The following is a 21,245-nucleotide window of genomic DNA, read 5'->3' on the forward strand; positions in this document are numbered from 1 at the left end:
TTGGAGGTGAATGGAGGCAGGGAGCAAGTGGGTCCCAGGTGGCGAAGGCGGTGCTGCCACCAGGGTGTTTTTCATCAGACTGTCCCTCGCTGCCTCTTGCTAGCAAAGGTGCAATGGGGGAACCGGTGACCCCTCCACTGCAATCACACTCCCTGAACTTTCTGACAAGCTCTTACTGATTTTAAAATTATAACTTGAGTTGACACACACACAAGGACCAAATGGCCCACAAAATATTTTCCTTTCCTTTTAAAGATTTTACAATGTACTGTAATCATTAATTACATTAAACTTAAATGGCTAATTGAAACAAACAGTTCTGAGACCGTTCCTCCAGCACTGATGAAGACTGGTGGAGGCAGGTGTCTGAAATAAGATTCATTTAGTTTCTGAGCTCGCTGGGCAGACTTGGCGACTTTGCCAGTTCAAGCTTCTTTCTTGTAAATAGTTAACTTTAGAATTTGGTTTCTGCTTTTAATTTTTTTGTACCATAATTGTTACAATTTTATACCTTCAAATCAATAAACATAGACATAAATATTGTTAGGTGGGCTGATACCCCTCTGACAGAAAGCAAAGCACCCCTGGAAAAGGAATCCCAGTGGCCACTCAGGGCGGTTTGCTAGCCATCAGAGCACTCAGCTTTAAACAAATTAAAGGTTTCTTTCTTTCTCTCTGCTCGCCTGTGGCCGGGCGAGTAAGACAGACCTAGGAGGTCTCTTTCCCAATTTTCCTTTGTATAAGAGACAACCACACTCCTTCAGCCATTTGGGGTTATCAAAAAGAACATCAATCCAGATATCAATGTATGGAATTTTGGTCCGGATGCCCAGGGCTCCTATAGACTATCCGCTGGACTCCTGTGCAGGGCCCCATGTCTAGGGTCCCTGTTGAAGGCCAATCAACCCCAAATGTCGGCCACTCCAATTCACAGTCTCCGGAGAGTGAAGGCATCTACAGAAACACCATAGCCTTCACCTTGTTTTTAAGTCCGGAAAATTTTTAACCATGCATTCAAGGGGACTTAGGTGACTCTCCTTTGAGTTTCCTTGTCCCATTTTTCTCTTTCTTCCCAATTTATAAACAGTTAAGCAACAAATAATTCCAAAACAAATCCAAAAGAGTAAAAACAAAAACACTTTTACCAATTCCCACACACTCAATTGCGGCCGCACTCTCTCAACACAACAACACTCATTCAGACCAGAACAATACCTGATTGCCGGGACTCGAACCCGACACCTGATTGCCGGGGCTCTAACCCGACACCTGATTGCCGGGGCTCGAACCCGACACCTGATTGCCGGGGCTCGAACCCGACACCTGATTACCGCACCCTTGGGGCGTCCCCCAGGGTTGCAGCCTGTGGCCCTCCGGCACGTCTACCGACCACTGTCCGGCCACTCTTACGAGTCACCGAACGGCTGCCAAACCGAAAGTGCGCGCCCAGAACCTGAACAGAAGCTTTCACAGACAATGAACACAACATGACACAGAACCAGACAGACGAACTTGGGGTACCCCTTTCTTACCTCCAAGGTCGGCTCCACGGTTGAGGGGTGGCCGCCGATCCCAGACGAGCCCCCAAGATATTGGACCCCGAAGGAGACCCCTGCCCTGACCCAGGATCAGCGACGACCCAGTCAAACGCAAGAGACGGCACTTGATGCAAACAGCAAGAGGATTTATTCCAGCGTGCTGGGGCCTGACCTGTTACTCACGCAGGAGCAGCCAAGTCAAGTCCCGAGCAGAACTTCTTACAGGCTTATAAAGGCAAAAACCACAAAGTTAGAACAAAGGACAAGGGGAGGGGGTCTTCCAGAAAGAGGGACAGGAATTCCTTGAGGGGAGGATAGACATTATCACAAGGAACAGGGTGGAACCGCCTCAGGACGTTGATAATACATCCAGTTTACTACCTCTAGGGGCTGAGTCAGGTGGCCAGGTGCTGTGTGGCTCATACCCTGTTTTTCCTGGGGCAGTTCTAAAGGTCACATTCTCACGGGAAGTCTGGGCTAGCAGGGGAATTTTTCTATATTATTTCTTTCAGCCTCTACACTTGTGGGTCCCTGCGCAGCGCTTGGAATAAACCTCCTGCTCTTTGCATCAAGACTCGGGCTCTGCGTTTGATTTGGGGTCGCCGCTCATCCTTTGGACCGGGGGTCTTTCAGGCCTTACATTCTGGGGGCTCGTCCGGGATCGAGCAGCCCCCCCCTCAAGCCCAGAACCGATCTTGGAGGTAAGAAGGGGTACCCCGAAGTTGTCTGTCTTTGTCTTGTGTTCTGTTATCTGATCTGGTTCTGTGTGCGCACTTCTGTAATCTGATCTGGTTCTGAGTTCGCAGCCGTTCGGCAACTCGTGAGAGTGGCCGAACAGTGGTCGGTAGACGTGTCGGAGGGCCACAGGCTGCAACCCTGGGGGACGCCCCAAGGGTGCAGGAGAGCCAGGGGCGCCTGGCGGTCTCCTATCAGGTGTCGGGTTCGAGTCCCGGCAATCAGGTGTCGGGTTCGAGTCCCGGCAATCAGGTGTCGGGTTCGAGTCCCGGCGAAGATCGGATAGGTTTGGTTACTGAGACAGTGAGGCAGCCGCGACCGTCTGCCCCAATCGTGTGTTTGTGGAAGAGATTCAAGTGGAGACTCCTTGGCTCTGTCTGGGTTTGGAGTCTGGAGATTCCCTGGTTCTGGTCTGAGTGAGTGTTTTGTGAGTGTTGAGAGAGTGCGGCCGCAATCGAGTGTGTGGGAATTGGTAAAAGTGCAGTGTTTTTGTTTTTACTCTTTTGGATTTGTTTTGGAATTATTTGTTGCCTAACAAATTGGGAAGAAAGAGAAAAATGGGGCAAGGAAACTCAAAGGAGAGTCACCTAAGTCCCCTTGAATGCATGGTTAAAAATTTTCCGGACTTCAAAAAACGAGGTGAAGGCTATGGTGTTTCGGTAGATGCCTTCACTCTCCGGAGACTGTGAATTGGAATGGCCGACATTTGGGGTTGATTGGCCTTCAACAGGGACCCTAGACATGGGGCCCTACACGGGAGTCCGGCGGATAGTCTATAGGAGCCCTGGGCATCCGGACCAAATTCCATACACTGATATCTGGATTGATGTTCTTTTTGATAACCCCAAATGATTGAAGGAGTGTGGTTGTCTCCTTGACAAAGGAAAATTGGGAAAGAGACCTCCCAGGTCCATCTTACTCGCCCGGCCACAGGCGAGCAGAGAGAAAGAAAGAAACCTTTAATTTGTTTAAAGCTGAGTGCTCTGGTGGCAGCACCGCCTTCATCACCTGGGACCCGTTTGCTCCCTGCCTCCATTCACCTCCAGGAGTTGAGTAGCTGGAGGCAGCAGATAAATTAAAAACTGGTTTCCCAAGTCATTGTAAGCAGCTCTTGAAATTCCCCGCCATGAGGCGGAAACTAGATGGTAATGGTAACAAGTTTATGTGAATGGTGGTGAATGGCCCTGAATGGCCAGGAGTCTTTAGGTAAAGAATGTGTTCATTTGCATTTGAATGCTGCTCCAGCAGCCCACAATGGTTAGTCTTCCTTGTCATTGGTATCAGCTAAGCAGAGTCATATAGCTACTTAAGTATGAATTGTGATTGACCTATGATTTTCTGACATTGTCTTAAATCCTAGTAAACTGCCTCTGGTGTGGAGAGGTCTAGGGGAGGCCGGAGAGCGAAAGACTATTAGTTCTCCTACAAAGAGATTATTCAGTGCTTTGTTTGAACTTGCCAGCTTTAAAAGTTCAAAGTATAAATTGAATTAGGAAAAGTTAATTGCAGTAACTAGATGCCTAGAATATGGCAGGCTAAACTGTATTATATATGTTTAGAATAAGCAGTAATGATTCTCATTTGTCAGATGAAAAAGTATGTAATGCTTACACTTAAGAAATTATTCTAAGTCAGGTTTTCTGAAGTAATGTTTAATGTAACATGAAACTTTTGTATTTGATTTGTTTTGTTTTGCTTTTTTCATATGCCATTGTTGTCAATTTGGGCTTGTACCTGCATCTTGTATTTTGTACATTCGGTTGTTTAAACTTTGGGAATCATTTTTGGTTTCAGTCATGTGTATCTACTTTATAGGCTTAAGTAGACTTCATCACAAAGGTTTATAATTTATTTAGAATTGTGTTAAAACAATGTGAAAACGTGGTTTAACCCCCCGTAACTGCTTGGACACTTTTCACCGTGTTCTATTAGGGGATTTAAAGGCACAGTTAAAATTCTCCTGTGCCCCTTTTCAGTCTTATCAGAATCTGAGATCTTTATCTGTAGGAAGAATGTGGCAGTTTAAAATTCAAGCGGCTATTGGGAACAGAGTGCTAGACCTGCTCTCTCTTCCCTCTGCCTTTCCTAAATATTCTAAAATAATGGTTATAGATTTTTGAAGGACATAGGAAGAAGGTTTAAGAGCTAATGTAAAATAGTGAAAGTTTTTATAAAAGTTGTACATGTGATGAGAAGGTAGGGAGCGACTGACAGTCTATCTCCAGATTCTAGTGGCCGGCCTCAGAGGAGCCGCGCGTCGGCCCACCAATTTGGCTAAGGTAAGGGATGTCCTTCAGGGACCCACGGAGCCTCCCTCGGTCTTTCTTGAGCGACTAATGGAAGCATTCAGGCGGTACCCTGCGACCGAGGGGCAGCGAGCTTCGGTGGCTATGGCCTTTATTGGCCAATCTGCTTTATACTTTGCAGGACTTAGTTAAGGAGGCAGAGAAGGTGTAGACAGGAGAAGAATCTCACGCGCATCTTGGCAGCAGTGGTAGGTGATAAGGGAGAGGTAAGGGTAGAACCTGGGCGATCGCCTCCCACTCGACCGAGATCAATGTGCCTACTGTAAAGAAAAAGGACACTGGAAGAGAGAATGCCCAAGAAGGCAGAGGAAGGAGAAGGAAGCCAAGACCATTTTGGCCTTTCATGAGGACAGTGACTGAGGGGGACGGGGCTCGGAACCCCTCCCTGAGCCCAGGGTAACCATCCAAGTGGAGGGGAAACCAGTAGAATTTCTGGTGGACACAGGAGCACAATAAAAGCTCCCTTGGGGCCGATATCTAAGAAAACTTCTTGGGTCATTGGGGCCACCGGTAATGAGCAATACCCGTGGATGACTAACCGGACTGTAGATCTTGGGACTGGGACGGTCACCCACTCTTTCCTTGTGACCAAAGTCTCTTGTTGGACGAGGGGAGAGTCCAATTCGGGGCCCCTGTGACATTGAATCCTGCCTCTCTGCTACCAGAAGCAGACTTGGAAAAGAGAGAGATTCTGCATTCCTGTCAGAAGATATTGGCTGAAGAAACGGGGGCCAGGCGGGATCTCAGAGACACACCCCTACCCGGGTCCCCCCTCACTTGGTTCACAGATGGCAGCAGCTACCTCTCGGACAGGAAGAGGAGGGCAGGAACCGCGGTAGTCAGCACGGATGAGGTAATCTGGTCTAGCAGTCTGCCAGAAGGCACCTCAGCACAGAAGGCAGAACACAAGCCCTCAGGTTGGCTGAAGAGTCAACATCTACACTGACAGCAGAGGCCATACATGCCCCCAAAGAAGTTGCCCAGGGCACCAAAAGGGGACGTCTGAGGTGGCGGAAGGGAACAGGAAGGCAGATGTTGAAGCAAAACAGGCTGCCTTGGGACTAAACATCCTGCCGCTAGCAAAAGTCTCTTTGAACCCTCCTAAGTCCTTCTCTTACTCCCCAGAAGAGGAGGGGGAGATGGCCAGAAAGCCTGGCAAATACGTCAAGGATAAGTACGGGGTCTGAAAGGATAAGGCAGGTGAGAAGATAATCGTCCCTGAAGAAATGGCAACACCGCCTCACCCATCTGGGTCCAAAATCCGAAAGCTCACCTCCCTAGCCGAGAGAACTGTCGCTAGCTGCAAGGCATGAAATTCCCACCCCTCGAAAGGGAAAGGGGAAATAGGCCGGGCAGCTATTGGGAAGTTGACTTTACGGAAGGAAGTCAAGCCGGCCCGGTAGTCTTTAGCGAAACGGCAACCACAGTAGCCAAGATTGAAGACATCTTTCCCCGGTTTGGAGTTCCAGAGGTAATTGGTTCAGATAATGGGCTGGCATTCATCGCCCAGGTAAGTCAGGGAATTGCCAAGGTGCTGGGGATTAATTGGAAATTGCATTGTTCATATAGACCCCAAAGTTCAGGACAGGTAGAAAGGATGAATAGAACGTTAAAAGAGGCTATGACTAAATTATCCTTAGAAACTGGCGTAACAGACTGGACAGTCCTCCTTCCCTTTGCCCTATTCTGTGCCCGGAATACGCCCGGGCCCCTGGGAGTAACCCCTTTTGAAATCCTTTTCGGGGCCCCACCACCACTCACTGCTGACCCGTGGACAGAAACTCACGCCCCTCAATCCCTGCTCGCTAGGTTGAAGGCGTTGGAGACGGTCCAAAAGGACGTGTGGGTCCCTTTGGCTGACCACACCAGTTCCAGGTTGGGGACTTTGTCTACGTTCATCGTCACTGGACAGCCAACTTGGAACCCCGGTGGAAGGGACACCCACCGCCATCAAGGTAGACGGCATCGCCTCCTGGATCCATGCCTCTCATGCCAAACCTGCACCACCGCCTGACGATGGATGGACTGTGGAGACTGCTTATAGACACTCTTTGGGGATGGTGGCTGCCACTGACTCCTACTCGCGGCGGGTCTTGATGATGCCCCGCCCAATCAGTTCCCCTTTTATGGGAGAACAAGGAGTGAGGCCTGGCGGTGTGGAGGGGCTGAGGTTTATCTAACAGAAGAGAGCCGGTTTCACTAACCCTAGCTGTCTTGCTGGGGCTAGGGGTAACCGCCGGGGTGGGGACTGGGACAGCAGCTTTAATCCAAACCCCACAGTAAACTGGAAGAATCCCTGACCTCGCTGTCTGCGGTAGTATTACAGAATAGGGGGGGGGGCTAGACCTCCTGTTCTTGAAGAACGGTGGCCTGTGTGCAGCTTTGAGAGAGGAGTGTTGTTTTTATATAGGTCATTCAGGCATGGTGAAGGACTCTATGGCCAAACTGAGAGAGAGACTAGACAGGAGGCAAAGAGATAGAGAAGCTCAACAGGGGTGGTTTGAAAATTGGTTTAATCGTTCCCCGTGGCTCACCACCCTAATCTCCACCTCATGGGGCCTTTTGATTACTTCTAACCCTCGGGCCCTGTATCGTAACTGGGCAAGGGGAAACAGAATATGAGTTCCAGGGTTGAAACTCAGTCCTGAGAAGAGGAGGGAATGTAAGGTCAGGCCTGTTTCTAACTGCCCGGGAAACGGCCAAGAGATTGCAATCTCAACCTTATGTTTGCATTTCCCCAGGCCAATTTGCCAATTTCCCCAGGCCAATTTCCCCAGGCCACCTGCGTGTGGTTTCTGCCTATAAAAGCTTGTAACTAACCTCTGTTCAGGGCTCTCAAGCGGCAGTCTTTTTCTGGACTGCTGCTTGTGGGTCCCTGCGCAGCGCTTGGAATAAACCTCCTGCTCTTTGCATCAAGACTCGGGCTCTGCGTTTGATTTGGGGTCGCCGCTCATCCTTTGGACTGGGGGTCTTTCAGGCCTTACAGTTAGTGTAAAAACGTTATCTAAGACCTAGGAAAACCTTAATTAGTGTAAAGAGCACATTAAACAGTGTATGGAACCTATATTATTTACTTAAAGTACCCTAGAACTGTAAATGTGTGTCATACAGGGCAAAATATCCTTGAAATAGAGAAATAAGCACATTTCAGAATCTTTGGAAAGCCTTAGACTTCACTGCAATGTAGCATTAAACTCTATAATATAGGTGAGATACAATGTTCCTGAGCTTCTCAGGTTCTTAACAGTGTAAGAACTAGCATTGAACATGTAGTAAACACTTCTCCAAGTAAATTGTTGGTGTAGAAAGGTATCTATCATCCAGGAAATCCTTAATTAGAGATAATTGCATATTTAACAGTGTATGAAACCTCTATTATTTACTTAAAGTAGCCTAGAACTGTAAATGTGTGTCATGCAAGCAGACTATCCTTGAAATAGAGAAACAAGCACATTTACGCTGCTTTGGAAAACCTTTGACTTCACTGTAATGTAGCATTAAACTCAAAAGCATTGTTTAGAGACAATGTTCCGGAGCTTCTCAGGTTCAAAACAGTGTTTAGGTAGTTGTTTGTCCATGTTCCCAATGCTTATACTTGGACAAGAAGGCCTAATATTGGAAACTAGAAGAAAACATCAGTAATTCAGAGAAAATAACAGTAAATAAATGAGAACTGGCATAGAACATGTAGAAAAAACTTCTCCAAGTCAGTTGTTAGTGTAGAAAATATATCTAAGATCCAGGAAAACTTTAATTATAGTAAAGAATTAAGAGCACATTAAACAGTGTATGAATCCTATATTTTTTACTTAAAGGAGCCTAGAACTTTAAATGTGTGTCACATAAGGCTTGAAAGAGAGAAATAAGCACAATTAAGCAGCTGGAGAAAGCCTTAGACTTCACTGCAATGTAGCATTAAACTCTAAAACATAGTTGAGAGACAATGTTCCCCAGCTTTTCAGGTTCATAACAGTGTTTAGGTAGTTGTTTGTCCATGTTCCCAAATTTTTCTTTCTACCTGGACAAGAGGCCTAATATTGGAAACTACAAGAAAACATCAGTAATTCAGGGTAAGTAACAGTAAATAGATGAGAACTGGCATAGAACAAGTACAAAACACTTCTCCAAGTCTGTTGTCAGTGTATAAAATTTATCTATGATCCAGGAAATCCTTAATTAGAGTTAAGATCACATTAAACAGTGTATGAATCCTATATTATTTATTTAAAAGAGCCTAGAACTTTATTTTTTTTAACCTTTGAAGCACCTCTTTTTTTTAATCAATCTTTATTGTTCATATTATTACAAAGGTTTCTCATTTCTTCCCCCCTCCACCAGGTTCCCACCCCACCCTCCGCCCCCTTCTTACCCCCCATTGTCCTCATCCGTAGGTGCAGTTTATGTTCAGTCTCTTCCTCCCTCCCTTTCCCTGAGAACAGTCAGTCCACTCCCCTCCCATATCACTGACTCTACTACAATGAACAGCTATTATTGTTCATCAGGTTTTTCAATCTCCTTTTTTGTTGTCATTGTTGTTGTTGTTGTTTTTAATTAATAAACTTTTACACTTCTAAGAATAAATTTTAAAATCTAATAATTTTAAACTATGTTTTTTTTCTGCCCTGGGAATTGAGAAGCAAACTTGTTTACATGTAAACTTGCCCCTAGGCTATCAAAAGGTGTAGCCATTCAAGTGTAAATGGACACATTGTTTGTTTAAACATAGCTGCTGGTTGGAATTGGATTACCTGTTCTGGGTGGGAAGGGCTTGTCATTCCCTTTCTCCATTAAAATTAAGGTGTTAGCTTTAAAACCTCTCTTTGGCAAGAGACCTTAAACTTTCAGAACTTTAAATTTTTCAGATAGTAAATCTTAGCATTTTCTCAAATCAATAATACCTCCACATGCCCAAGGATACACTTCACACAAAAGACATTTCCAAATAGATCAACCAACCTCATCCAGGCCCCACACAAGGCACTCACAGATCAACACCCCAGCGCTATACTAACTCAACACATTCAGATCTAAGCCTTCATCACTTGATTCAGCAGACCCTCAAGTTCCCCCAAAAGTTTCCAGTCATGTCTGAGAGGCAGCCTTGGGGTGGGGGCAGGCAAGGAGCAAGCTGTTCCGGGACTGCCTGCTTCGGGCCTGGCCTCTGTTGCTCTGGTCCACTCCACAACCAGCTGTTCCGGGTCTGGCCACTGCTGCTCCCGGCCTGGCTGCTGCTTCTCCGGCTGCTCCAGGCTTGGCTGCTGCTGCTCTGGGCCTGGCCGCTCCCGACCCGGCTGAAGAGCCTAGAACTTTAAATGTGTGTCACACAAGGTTTGAAAGAGAGAAATAAGCACAATTAATCAGCTGGAGAAAGCCTTAGAATTCACTGCAACGAAGCATTAAAATCTAAAACAAAGTTGAGAGACAATGTTCCAGAGCTTCTCAGGTTCATAACCATGTGTAGGAAATTGTTTGTCCATATTCCCAACGTTTATTCTTTGACAAGAAGGCCTAATATTGGAAACTACAAGAAAACATCAGTAATTCAGAGAAAATGACATTAAATAGATGAGAACTTGTATAGAACAGGTGAAACAGATCCTCCAAGTCAGTTGATACTGTTGAAAAGGTATCTAAGATCCAGGATATCCTTAATTAGAGTAAAGAGAACATTAAACAGTGTATGGAACCTATATTATTTACTGAAAGGAACCTAGAATTGTAAATGTGTGTCATACAGGCAAAATATCCTTGAAATACAGAAATAAGCACATTTCAGCATCTTTGGAAAGCCTTAGACTTCACTGCAAGGTAGCATTAAACTCTATAATACAGGTGAGATACACTGTTCCTGAGCTTCTCAGGTTCGTAACAGTGTGAGAACTCCCATTTAACATGTAGAAAACACTTCTCCAAGTAAGTTGTTGGTGTAGAAAGGTATCTAACATCCAGGAAATCCTTAGAGTTAAGAGCACATTAAACAGTGTATGAAACCTCTATTATTTACTTAAAGAAGCCTAGAATTGTAAGTGTGTGTCATACAAGGCAGTATATCCTTGAAATATAGAAATAAGCACAATTAGGCAGCTTTGGAAAGCCTTACACTTCACTACAATGTAGTATTAAACTCTATAACATAGTTGAGAGACAAGGTTCCTGAGCTTCTCAGGTTCTTAACAGTGTAAGAACTAGCATTGAACATGTAGAAAACACTTCCCCAACATTGCTTAAATGTGCTTATTTCTTTCTTTCAAGCTTCTATGACACACATTTATAGTTCTCTTAACTCTAATTAAGGATTTCCTGGATCTTAGATAACTTTCTACACTAACAACTTACTTGGAGAAGTGTTTTAAACATGTTCTATTAGAGTTCTCATCTATTTATTGTTATTTGTTCTGAATTACTCGTGTTTTCTTGTAGTTTCGTATATTTGGCATTCTTGTCTTATTATAAGCATTGTTAAAGTGTTTAATGCTACATTGCAGTGAACTCTAAGGCTTTCCAAAGCTGCTTACATGTGCTTATTTCTCCATTTCAAGGATATTCTGCCTTGTATGACACACATTTACAGTTCTAGGCTCCTTTAATAATAGAGTTTTCATACACTGTTTCATGTGCTCTTTACTCTAATTAAGGATTTCCTGTATGTTAGATACCTTTCTACACTAACAACTTACTTGAAGTAGTGTTTTCTACACGTTATATGCAAGTTCTCATCTATTTACTGTTATTTTTCCTGGATCTTAGATACCTTTTCGACACTAACAACTGAGTTGGAGAATCTGTTTCACCTGTTCTATACCAGTTTTCATCTATTTATTGTTATTTTCTCTGAATTACTCATGTTTTCTTTTAGTTTTATATATTAGGCCTTCTTGTCCAAGTATAAGCATTGCCCACATGTACAAACAACTTCCTACACACTGTAATGAATCTGATAAGCTTGGGAACATTTTTTCTCAACTATGTTTTAGAGTTTAATGCTATATTGCAGTGAAGTCTAAGGCTTTCCAAAGCTGCTTAATTGTGCATATTTCTCTCTTTCAAGCCTTGTATGACACACATTTATAGTTCCTGGCTCCTTTAAGTAAATAATAGAGGTTTCATACACTGTTTAATGTGCTCTTTACTGTAATTAAAAATTTCCTGGATCTTAGATAACTTTCTACACTAACAACTTACTTGGAGACCTGTTTTCTACATGTTCTATGAGAGTTCTTATCTGTTTACTGTTATTTCTTCTGAATTATTCATGTTTTCATGTAGTTTCCTATATTAGGCCTTCTTGTCCAAGTATAAGCATTGCCCACATGTACAAGCAATTTCCTACACACTGTAATGAACCTTAGAAGCTCGAGAACATTGTCTCTCAATTATGTTTTAGTGTTTAATGCTACATTGCAGTGAATTCTAAGGCTTTCCAAAGCTGCTTAAATGTGCTTCTATTTCTCTTTCAAGCCTTGTGTAACTCTAATTTATAGTTCTTGGCTTTTTAAGTTAATAATAAAGGTTTCATACACTGTTTAATATATGAAATCTTTACTCTAATTAAGTATAATGTATGAAATCTTTACTCTAATTAAGTATAAGGTATAATCTACCCTTTCTACACTAACAACTGATTGGAGAAGTCTTTTCACCTGTTGTATACGAGTTCTCACCTACTTTCGTAATTTTATCTGAATTACTCATTTTTTCTTGTAGTTTCCTATATGAGGCCTACTTGTGTTAGTATAAGCATTGCCCACAAGTATAAACAACTTTCTACACACTGTTATGAACTTAATAAGCTCTGCAACATTGTCTGTCAACTATGTTTTAGAGTTTAATGCTATATTGCAGTGAAGTGGAGGGGGCCATACAGAGGGCACAGGTGTGTCCTTTCCCTTGTAGCTCCGGGCTGGGTCGCAGGAAGATGGTACCGCCAAGCCTACTCCCTTCCTGCTGCTCTCTTTCACTTGAGCTTGGCCTCCTGCTGCAGCTGCCCATTGCCATTGCCAGCTGGCCCAGAGGCAGTATCCATATCCACATTGGGTTGGCTGCCCTTTTGTGGGCAAGTTACCCACTTTTATCTGAGAGGCTATTCTGACAGGGTGTCTCCACAGCGTGTTTGGGACAGAGCAGAGGACTCAGGTCCCAGAGGCTGCTTGCAGGTCCCAGCCACCAGGCCCCAGCCTGTGTGCCCCGAAGAGATTTGTGGTGATAGAGAGGTGGCAGTCACAATGCGCAGAGGGCCCCGCCTGGAGCCTCCTGTGAACATGGGAATCGCACACATCTGCGGCAGAGTCCGCCCTGATTCCCAGTCCAGCTCTGCTCCATCCAGGCTGAGGGGAGCCCTGCTCCCGAGGCCTGCTTCTGACCTGGGACATGGGGATGATGTTTGGGGCTGGCTCCCACTGGGCATGGGCTGGGTGGTTGGGAGCCTCCTCCTCTCCACAGTAACAGGATCTGGCCAGCAGAGGGCGACAGCCCCTGCCTCCTCCCAAGGCAGGCACTGGGCTGGGCTGGGTGAGAAGCACAGCTGCTTCCCCTTGAGGAGGGTTAAGAGGAGGCTGTAGGGTGGCTCTGGAGCCAGCTGGGCATCCAGTAGTTGCCCTGGGAGGCCTGTTCTGCCTAACCACCCCTCAGACCGGTCCCCTCCGTTGGCCGCTGACCTCAGGCTGAGGCCTCCAGCTGCTGGGACAACCCCCCCCCCAATCCCACCCGCACTGCCAGCCTCTCCCCCAGACCCGATCTGAGGACCCTGGGGCTCAAGGCAGGACCTGGAAAACAGGTGACCGGCTGGGGCCCAGGCCCAGCAGGTCCCTGTAGTTACAGGGGACTGCTGAGGGTGCAGTGCAGTGACGGGGAGCGCAGGGGACGGGAGATGCTGCCATGGGGAGCAGGTTGCAGAGGTCATAGGTCAAGGGGACAGAGGATCTGGGCATCCCAACTTTCATTTTCCTCTCTGCCCTTGTCCTGCTGTGTAGCCTCAGAGAAAGAAGCCCCTCGCACAGGCTGCCGGAAGCTTCACTCTAGGGCAGGTGCAGGGGGGCGGGGGGGGGGGGGGGGGCAGGGCCACGCGATTGGCCTCTGGTGTGCACATCATCAGGGATGGGGCCACATGGGCACACGGTGACAAGACATCAGGGGCAGGGCCACGTAATTAGCTTGAGTTGCACGCGTCATCGTGGGTGGGGCCTCATGGGCACTGGGATGCCATGTCATCAGGGGGCAGGGCCGCTTTGGGCCTGAGGCGCATACAAGTGAACAAGATGTGGGTTTCTGTGAGGGCGTAGGCAGAGTCAGCTGAGGATGGTGGGATAGGCTGGGCCCAGAGGAGGAAACCATGGAGGGATGGGGTGAGGAGCAAAGGAGCCCCAGGAACCCCTAGAGGCTGACAAGGCAGGAAGGAAGGACCCTGCTCCGGAGCCCAGCCCTCCGAGGGAGCCCGGCCCTAGACGCCCTCATTTCAGATTCTGGCACCCAGATGGCCAGAGTGCCTGTTCCTGTTGGTTCAGGACAGTGGTCCGAAAACCCATTAGTCAACCGAGCCAAGTATCAACAGTACATGAATTGCAGTTTCTTTTGAGAGCCATTTTTTTTTCAGCTTAAACTTATTCTAACACCATTTCTTCAAAATAGACACACCCTGGCCATGGTTTTTAGCAGAAGAGCCACGCTCAAGGTGTCAAAGAACCTAATAGGGCTCTCGGGCCACAGTTTGCCCCTCAAAGGCCTCAGCCAGTCTGTAGCCACCGGAGTAGCAGACTCAGGAAATAGTCCCCTTTTGGGGGGGCTTTGATGGTGCCCCCGCAACAGCTGAGCCCTGGAATGTGAGCACCTGCCACAGGCCCAGACACGGAGCAGAGACTGCCGCCCTCCAGGGAGAAAGGCTTCCCTCCTCCGAAATCCAGGACCCTGCATGCTGGCGGGGGCCTGAGGGCTGACCGTGAGCAGGAGGGGGGACTTCAAAGCATTTCGACACCCAGTTCTCCCCTCAAACAAAGCCTTCCTTGCCTGATGGCCATGAAGTAAAGCGGGCAGAAACCAAGCTGCTTGGGGCAAAGGGGGCAAAGTGGTGCGGTGCGTGTGGAGGGCACCTGGGAGAGGGCACCAGAGTGCCCTTTCCCCTGTGGCTCCAGGCCGGGTCCTGGGGAGATGGCACCGCCAAGCCCACACCCTTCCTGCCGCTTGCTTCCACTTGAGCCTGGGCTCCAGCTGCAGCTGCCCGTTGCCATCGCCACCTGGCCCAGAGGCCGTCTCCATAGGCGGGACTGAGTCGGCTGCCCAGTTGTGGGCAAAGTACCCTCTTCTATCTGAGCGGCGTGCCTGGCAGGGTGTCCCCGCAGAGTGTGAAGGACACAGCAGAGGACTCCGGTCCTAAAGGCTGCTTACAGGTCCCTGCCACCAGGCCCCAGCCTGTGTGCCCCGACGTGATCTGTGGTGGTAGAGAGGCTGCAGTCACAGATGGGCAGAGGGCTCCACCCAGAGCCGCCTGTGAACATGGGGACCGCACACATGCGCAGCAGAGACCGCCCCGATTCCCAGTCCAGCTCTGCTCCATCCCAGCTGAGGGACATGCAGGCCCAGGAGAAGGGACCATGGTGGGATGGGGCCAGGAGCAAAGGAGCCCCAGGAGCCCCTAGAGTAGGGGTTTCGAACTCAATCAGAGAAGGGGCCAAAATCTAAAATCCAGCCTAAATCGCGGGCCGAATGGTTTACTGAACAGTCATAAACTGTCATTGTGATGGAAACGCAGCGGAGTGCAGTGATGACAGCGCGGTGCGGGCCACATTGCAAGGCCTGGAGGGACGGATTTCGCCCTCGGGCCTTGTTTTTGACACATGTGCCCTAGAGGCTGACAAGGCAGTAAGGAAGGATCCTGCCCCAGAGCCCAGCGTTCCAAGGGAGCGTGGAAGTTGCAGCTCTGATGTAGTTGTGAGAGGCAGCACGTACAAGTGTTTACCTTACCGCCATCTTCTTTATACACTTTTTGAAGTGCTCTTTACTCAAATTGAGGATTTCCTGCATCTTAGATACCATTTCTAAACTAACAACTGACTTGGAGAAGTCATTTTCACCTGTACTATACTAGTTCTCACCTATTTACTGTTATTTTCTCTGAATTACACATGTTGTCATGTAGTTTCCTATTTGAGGCCTACTCGTCCAAGTATAACCATTGTGCACATGGACAAACAACTTTCTACACAGGGTTATGAACCTGAGAAGCTAGGGAACATTGTCTCTCAACTATGTTTTAGAGTTTAATGCTACATTGCAGTGAAGTGTAAGGCTTTCCAAAGCTGCTTAAATGTGCTTATTTCTCTATTTCAAGGATATTCTGCCTTGTATGACACACATTTACAGTTCTAGGCTCCTTTAAGTAAATAATAGAGGTTTTATACACTGTTTAATGTGCTCTTTACTCTAAGGATTTCCTGCACCTTAGACACACTTTCTACTCTAACAACTGACTTAGAGAAATCTTTTCTACCTGGTCTATGCCACTTCTCATCTATTTACTCTGAATTACTCATGTTGTCTTCTAGTTTCCTATATTTGGCCTACGTGTCTTAGTATAAGCATTGACCACATGTACAAACAAGTTCCTACACACTGTTATGAACCTGAGAAGCTTGGGAACATTTTCTCTCAACTATGTTATAGAGTTTAATGCTACATTGCAGTGAAGTCTAAGGCTTTGCAAAGCTTCTTCAATGTGCTTATTTCTCTATTTTAAGGATATTCTGCCTTGTATGACACACGTTTATAGTTCTAGGCTCCTTTAAGTAAATAATAGAGGTTTTATACACCGTTTCATGTGCTCTTTAATTAAAAATTTCCTGCATCTTATATACTGTTTCTAAACTAACAACCTTACTTTTTTTTATTTATATAATTAAGCAAACTTCTTTAAAAAAATGTTGCCATAGGAGTTTGGAAGAAGTTTATAGTCATTCAAATGCAAAAATACCACATTCCTTAGCACACTTTGGGGGAAGTTTTAGCAAAAGATCTGGCCTCACATTTTTCATGCTTAAAAGAGAAAGACAGATCTCAAATTTTTTTTTCTTTTTTGCTTTCTGAAGTAATAACTAGCACCCAATTTGGCCAAGATCATCATTTCCCTGAAAATTCTTTTATTATTTTTTAAAGAAAACTTTAAAAAAGTAATCTCACTGCAGGGGAGCAGATAGCCTTGCCTTCTCCTGCCACCTTTGAATTTCTCTACAGCAGAGGCAGTTTCAGCTGTGGAGTCTCATTTCTTATTACAGATTTTAAATTCCAAATACAAACTAAGATTTTAATTAGAACCACATTCTTTAAGCTTACAAACCAAAATTCTATAATAAAATTTACTTTATATTTATAACCTAATTCTTCCCCATTAGCCTGACTGAAAAAGACGTTCCCACCCTACTTACAGTTCTCGACTCTGCAGCTGGCCGTGGGCTTTGAGTGCGGTGAAATTCCCTCACCTTTTTTCTGGTGAATCTTCCACACCTTTTCTGGGGAATTTTCCACACCTTTTCCCGCTATAATTTTCTTTCTTCCTTTGCTCTTGGGCGAAAAATACCTTCTCCAGAAGTCCCGAGTTGAAGGCGCAAGATATAGGACTCTCACGGCCCGCGTAGAAAGAGTTCCAATTCCAGGTTCAGGTTCTGGAGAAGGGGCAGCTCACAATGGAGTGTCCTGGGATGCTCTATGGGCCTTGACATCAAGGAGAGAGCTGTTGTCAAGTCCGAGAAAATCACTTTCCACTCTGGGGGCACTGCCAGGGCCCCTCCAAAGGTACTTACTGGTCTGGTTGCCCGCTTCCTTATTCCGGGAGCCCCGCCCCCTTGTTCATTTGACCAATGAGCGAGCAGCACATGCCAGGCTGCCCTGCTCCTCAGACACAGAATAGCCCCCACCTCTGGAACCCCCACCTCTGGGAGCCCTGTCAGGTGCCTAAACCCACCAACCACACTTGGCCTTCTGCTCACAGGGTGCCTCCCAGGTCCACAGGCGTGGGCAGACCAGCCAGCCCCCCGCTTCAGGACAGCCATGGGCCTCCGGAGCCTCAGGGGTGGCCCCAAACCCCTAGCTCCCACCAAGGGGCAGGTCACAACAGAGTGTCCTGGGACGCCCACAGCCCTGTCTGTGGCCTTTGACATCGGCTAGAGAGCTGTGTCAAATCCAAGAAAATCACTTGACACTCTGGGGGCCAGAGGTACTTACTGTTCAGGTCACCGGGCCCTGAGGGCTGGATTTTGGCCCCATTCGCGGGAATGCCCTGCCCAGAGGACAAGGGACCCTCTTGCTGGCTTCCAGTCTGAACCACGGTAGAGTGGGGCTTTGGCGGTTATAGGACTCGCTTTCACGGCCCACTTAGAAAGAGTTCCAATTCAAGGTTCAGGTTCTGGAGAAAGGCCACAAACAAATGAAAAGAGACTTGAAGAAATTCAATTTGGTGTATGGGGGGCCAGGCAGTAGTCCAACTCTAGTGGGAAAACTACTACTACTCTGGCCCTGCCATCCCCTTTAATTGAGGCTTTGGGGAAAACATCTCAGGGAACAAAACAAAACAAAACAAAACAAAACAAAATTACATGTAGCCATTAGGCAGGAAATAAAAGAAACTTTCATGGGACAAAAAAGGTAGCATCTGTTTCAGCTAAAAATATCTCAACTAAAGGTTAGAGCAATTAAGGTTGTTGACCAGCCTTCCTGGCTTCCTGTGAACATCTCTTTTTTAGTGAAACTGATTTGTTTTCCAGCAGGCGGCCACTTGCGATGCCCGTCCACATTCAAAGGGCCCCAGGGCCCCACCCACTCGACCACTTCCAGTTGTTGCCCCTGGCCCCAACCCATTCTTCCCTTGACCATTTCCAGCCGATCAACTGGCCTCCATGCCAAGCCCCCCAGCACCCTCTTTAGGTCCCCGCTGCCAGCAGGCCGGCCTGCCAGTCACCCATGTCCCTGCTGCCAGCCTTTCTCCTGCTTACCTCACCACTTCATGCTGTTCACCTGGCACTGCTCCTTTGTTCTCATGACCACCTCCAGCTGGTTATTTGACCACGCCCCCTCGTTGACTTGACCCAGTTCAGCTGTGGTCCTGGGCCCGCCTCCTTATTCTGGAAGCCCCGCCCCCGTGTTTAATGGTCCAATGAGCGAGCAGCACCTGCCAGGCTGCCCTGCTCCTCAAACACAGAATAGCCCCCACCTCTTGAGCTGTGTCAGGTGCCTAAAACCCCCAAAGGCAGAGTGCTAACAGGGGTTCTCCCAGGAACCCAAGCGTGGGCATACCAGCCAGACCACCCTTCAGGACAACAATGGGCCTCCATTAGCCTTGGGGGGGGGGGGTGCGGGGGGGGGGTAAGAGGGGGTAAGGGGACGCCCCCATCGCTCTCACAAGAGCAGCCTACTATGGCCACAGCCCTGTCACATTGGGGAAGAGCTCTGTCAAGTTCGAGAAAATCATTTTCCAATGAGGGGGCACTGCCCAGGCCCCTCCAGAGGTACTTACTGATCCAGCCGCCAAGCCCCACAGCCCCCTTTTTAGGTCCCTGCTGCGGGTAAACCGGCCTGCCAATCACCCTTGTCCCTGCCGCCAGGCCTTGAGGGCCGGCTTTCTGCCCCATTCATTGGGAACACCCTGCCTTGAGGACAAGGGACCTCTTGCTGGCTTCCTGTCTGTAGTTGAAGAAGGTGGGACTTTTGCGGAAGCCAGCAAGAGGTTCCCTTGTGCTCAGGACAGGGCGTTCCCTTTCAATGGGACAGAAAGCCAGCTCTTGGGGCCTGGCAACCAGACAAGTAAGTACCTCTGGAGGGGCCCGGGCAGTGCCCCCAGAGTGGAAAGTGATTTTTTCCAACTTGACACATCTCTCTCCCCGATGTCAAAGCCCAACCCTACCCCTCAACCTAACCCTAAGCCTAATCCTAACCCTAACTGGTGGGTAAGACCCTGGGGCCCTGTGAATGGGGTCGAGGGTCCCACATGGCCACAGAAGCCCCACCTTCCTGAGCTCACCGTCCTGAGTTCCAGACTGGAAGCCAGCAAGAGTGTCCCTTGTCCTCAGGGCGGTGCGTTTCCTGCAATTGGGGAATAAAGCAGGCCCTCAGGGCCTAGCTACCCAACCAGAAATTACCTCTGGAGGTGCCCGGGCAGTGCCCCCAGAGTGTCAAGTGATTTTCTTGGACTTGACACAGCTCTCTAGCCAATGTCAAAGGCCACAGACAGGGCTGTGGGCGTCCCAGGACACTCTGTTGTGAGCTGCCCCTTGGTGGGAGCTATGGAGTTGGGCCTCCCCCGAGGCTGGGTAACTTGTTACTTCCCTTTTTCCGGAGCCCCTGGGGCACAACCAAATGTGGTGAGCACCAGGACAGATGCTTCAAATTCATCGTTTTACTTTTTATCCAATCCCAGGGGTTTCCCACTGCTTTGCTTTCTCCCGCCTCCTTACTCCATCACCAATGAATTTCATGTAACCCACCTATGTCCCTCCTTTGATTTCAGTGTATAAATAGAAATGTAACCCACTATTCTTCGGAGCTGAGGTTCTGCTTCCCGGCACATGTCCACAGTTTGACTCAAATAAACTCACTAAAATCCTTTACAGGTTTCAATGGTTTTTTTGTTTGTTTGTTTGTTTTTTGGTGTTTTTTTTATTTTATTTTATTTTTTTTTTTTAACAGAATCAAACCTATGACCTTTAGGTGTATTGAAGAACTTTCCAACCTACTGAGCCACAGTGACCAGGGCCAAAAGTTTCTTTTTGCACCTGATGGTTGCTAAATGGTTAGAGTATCAGCCCACTGACTGAAGGGTTGAGGGTTTGATCCCGTTAAGGGCATGTATCTCGGTTGCAGGCTTGATCCCTGGTACTGACTGGGGCACATGCAGGAAGCAACCAATAGATGTGTCTCGCATTGCTGTTTCTCTGTCTCTGTCTTTCTCCCTCCCTCTCATTCTCTAAAAATCAATGGAAAAAATAGCCTCAAGTGAGGATTCACAACTACAAAAAGTTGCTTCTTAAAAAATTAATTCAACAGATCCAAGATGGCTGCGCCCAGGTGAACACCTAGCCGCAGCCGCACACAACAATTTCAATAAAATACAACTAAAATATAAAACGGACATTGCCCAGAACTACAGGAAGGTTGACTGACTGGAAATTCTACAGCGAGAAGCAAGGAGAAAACCAGAAGGAGGTGCGGAGGAGCTGGAAAAGCCAAGGTACGGAGACGCGGCGCGCGGAGAGGACGGAGCCGGAGAGGAGGGAGGCCGAGTGCCTGGCGGGCGTTCCCTAGCGGAAAGGAGATAAAACTCCGACTGTGCTGGGCCCCCGACTGCTCTGATCCCCAGTTTTAAGCCAGACCCCGGGGACTCAGGCTCTGCCATAGGGAGCCGGGCTGTAAGGCGGAACCCCGGGGAGAGGCGAAAGGAGGTCCCGGAGGCGCGCACACTGCGCGCAGAGAAAGGACGGTCGGCTGTGCCGCGGGATTGCCCTGACGGGAAGGAGACTGGGGCTCCAGACTGCTCTGAACGCCACCTCCAACTCCACTTCCAACTGAACTGAACCCCAATACCGGGCTCATTGGGGGAGAGCATAGACTGTTTGGCAGCAGGCGAAAATCGAGGGCACCTTTCTCTCAGAGGCGCCGGCAGCAGCGAGCACTGAAGGACCCGCATAGGGCG

This window comes from Pipistrellus kuhlii, unplaced genomic scaffold, assembly GCF_014108245.1.
Source record: "Pipistrellus kuhlii isolate mPipKuh1 unplaced genomic scaffold, mPipKuh1.p scaffold_m20_p_122, whole genome shotgun sequence".
NCBI lineage: Eukaryota > Metazoa > Chordata > Mammalia > Chiroptera > Vespertilionidae > Pipistrellus > Pipistrellus kuhlii.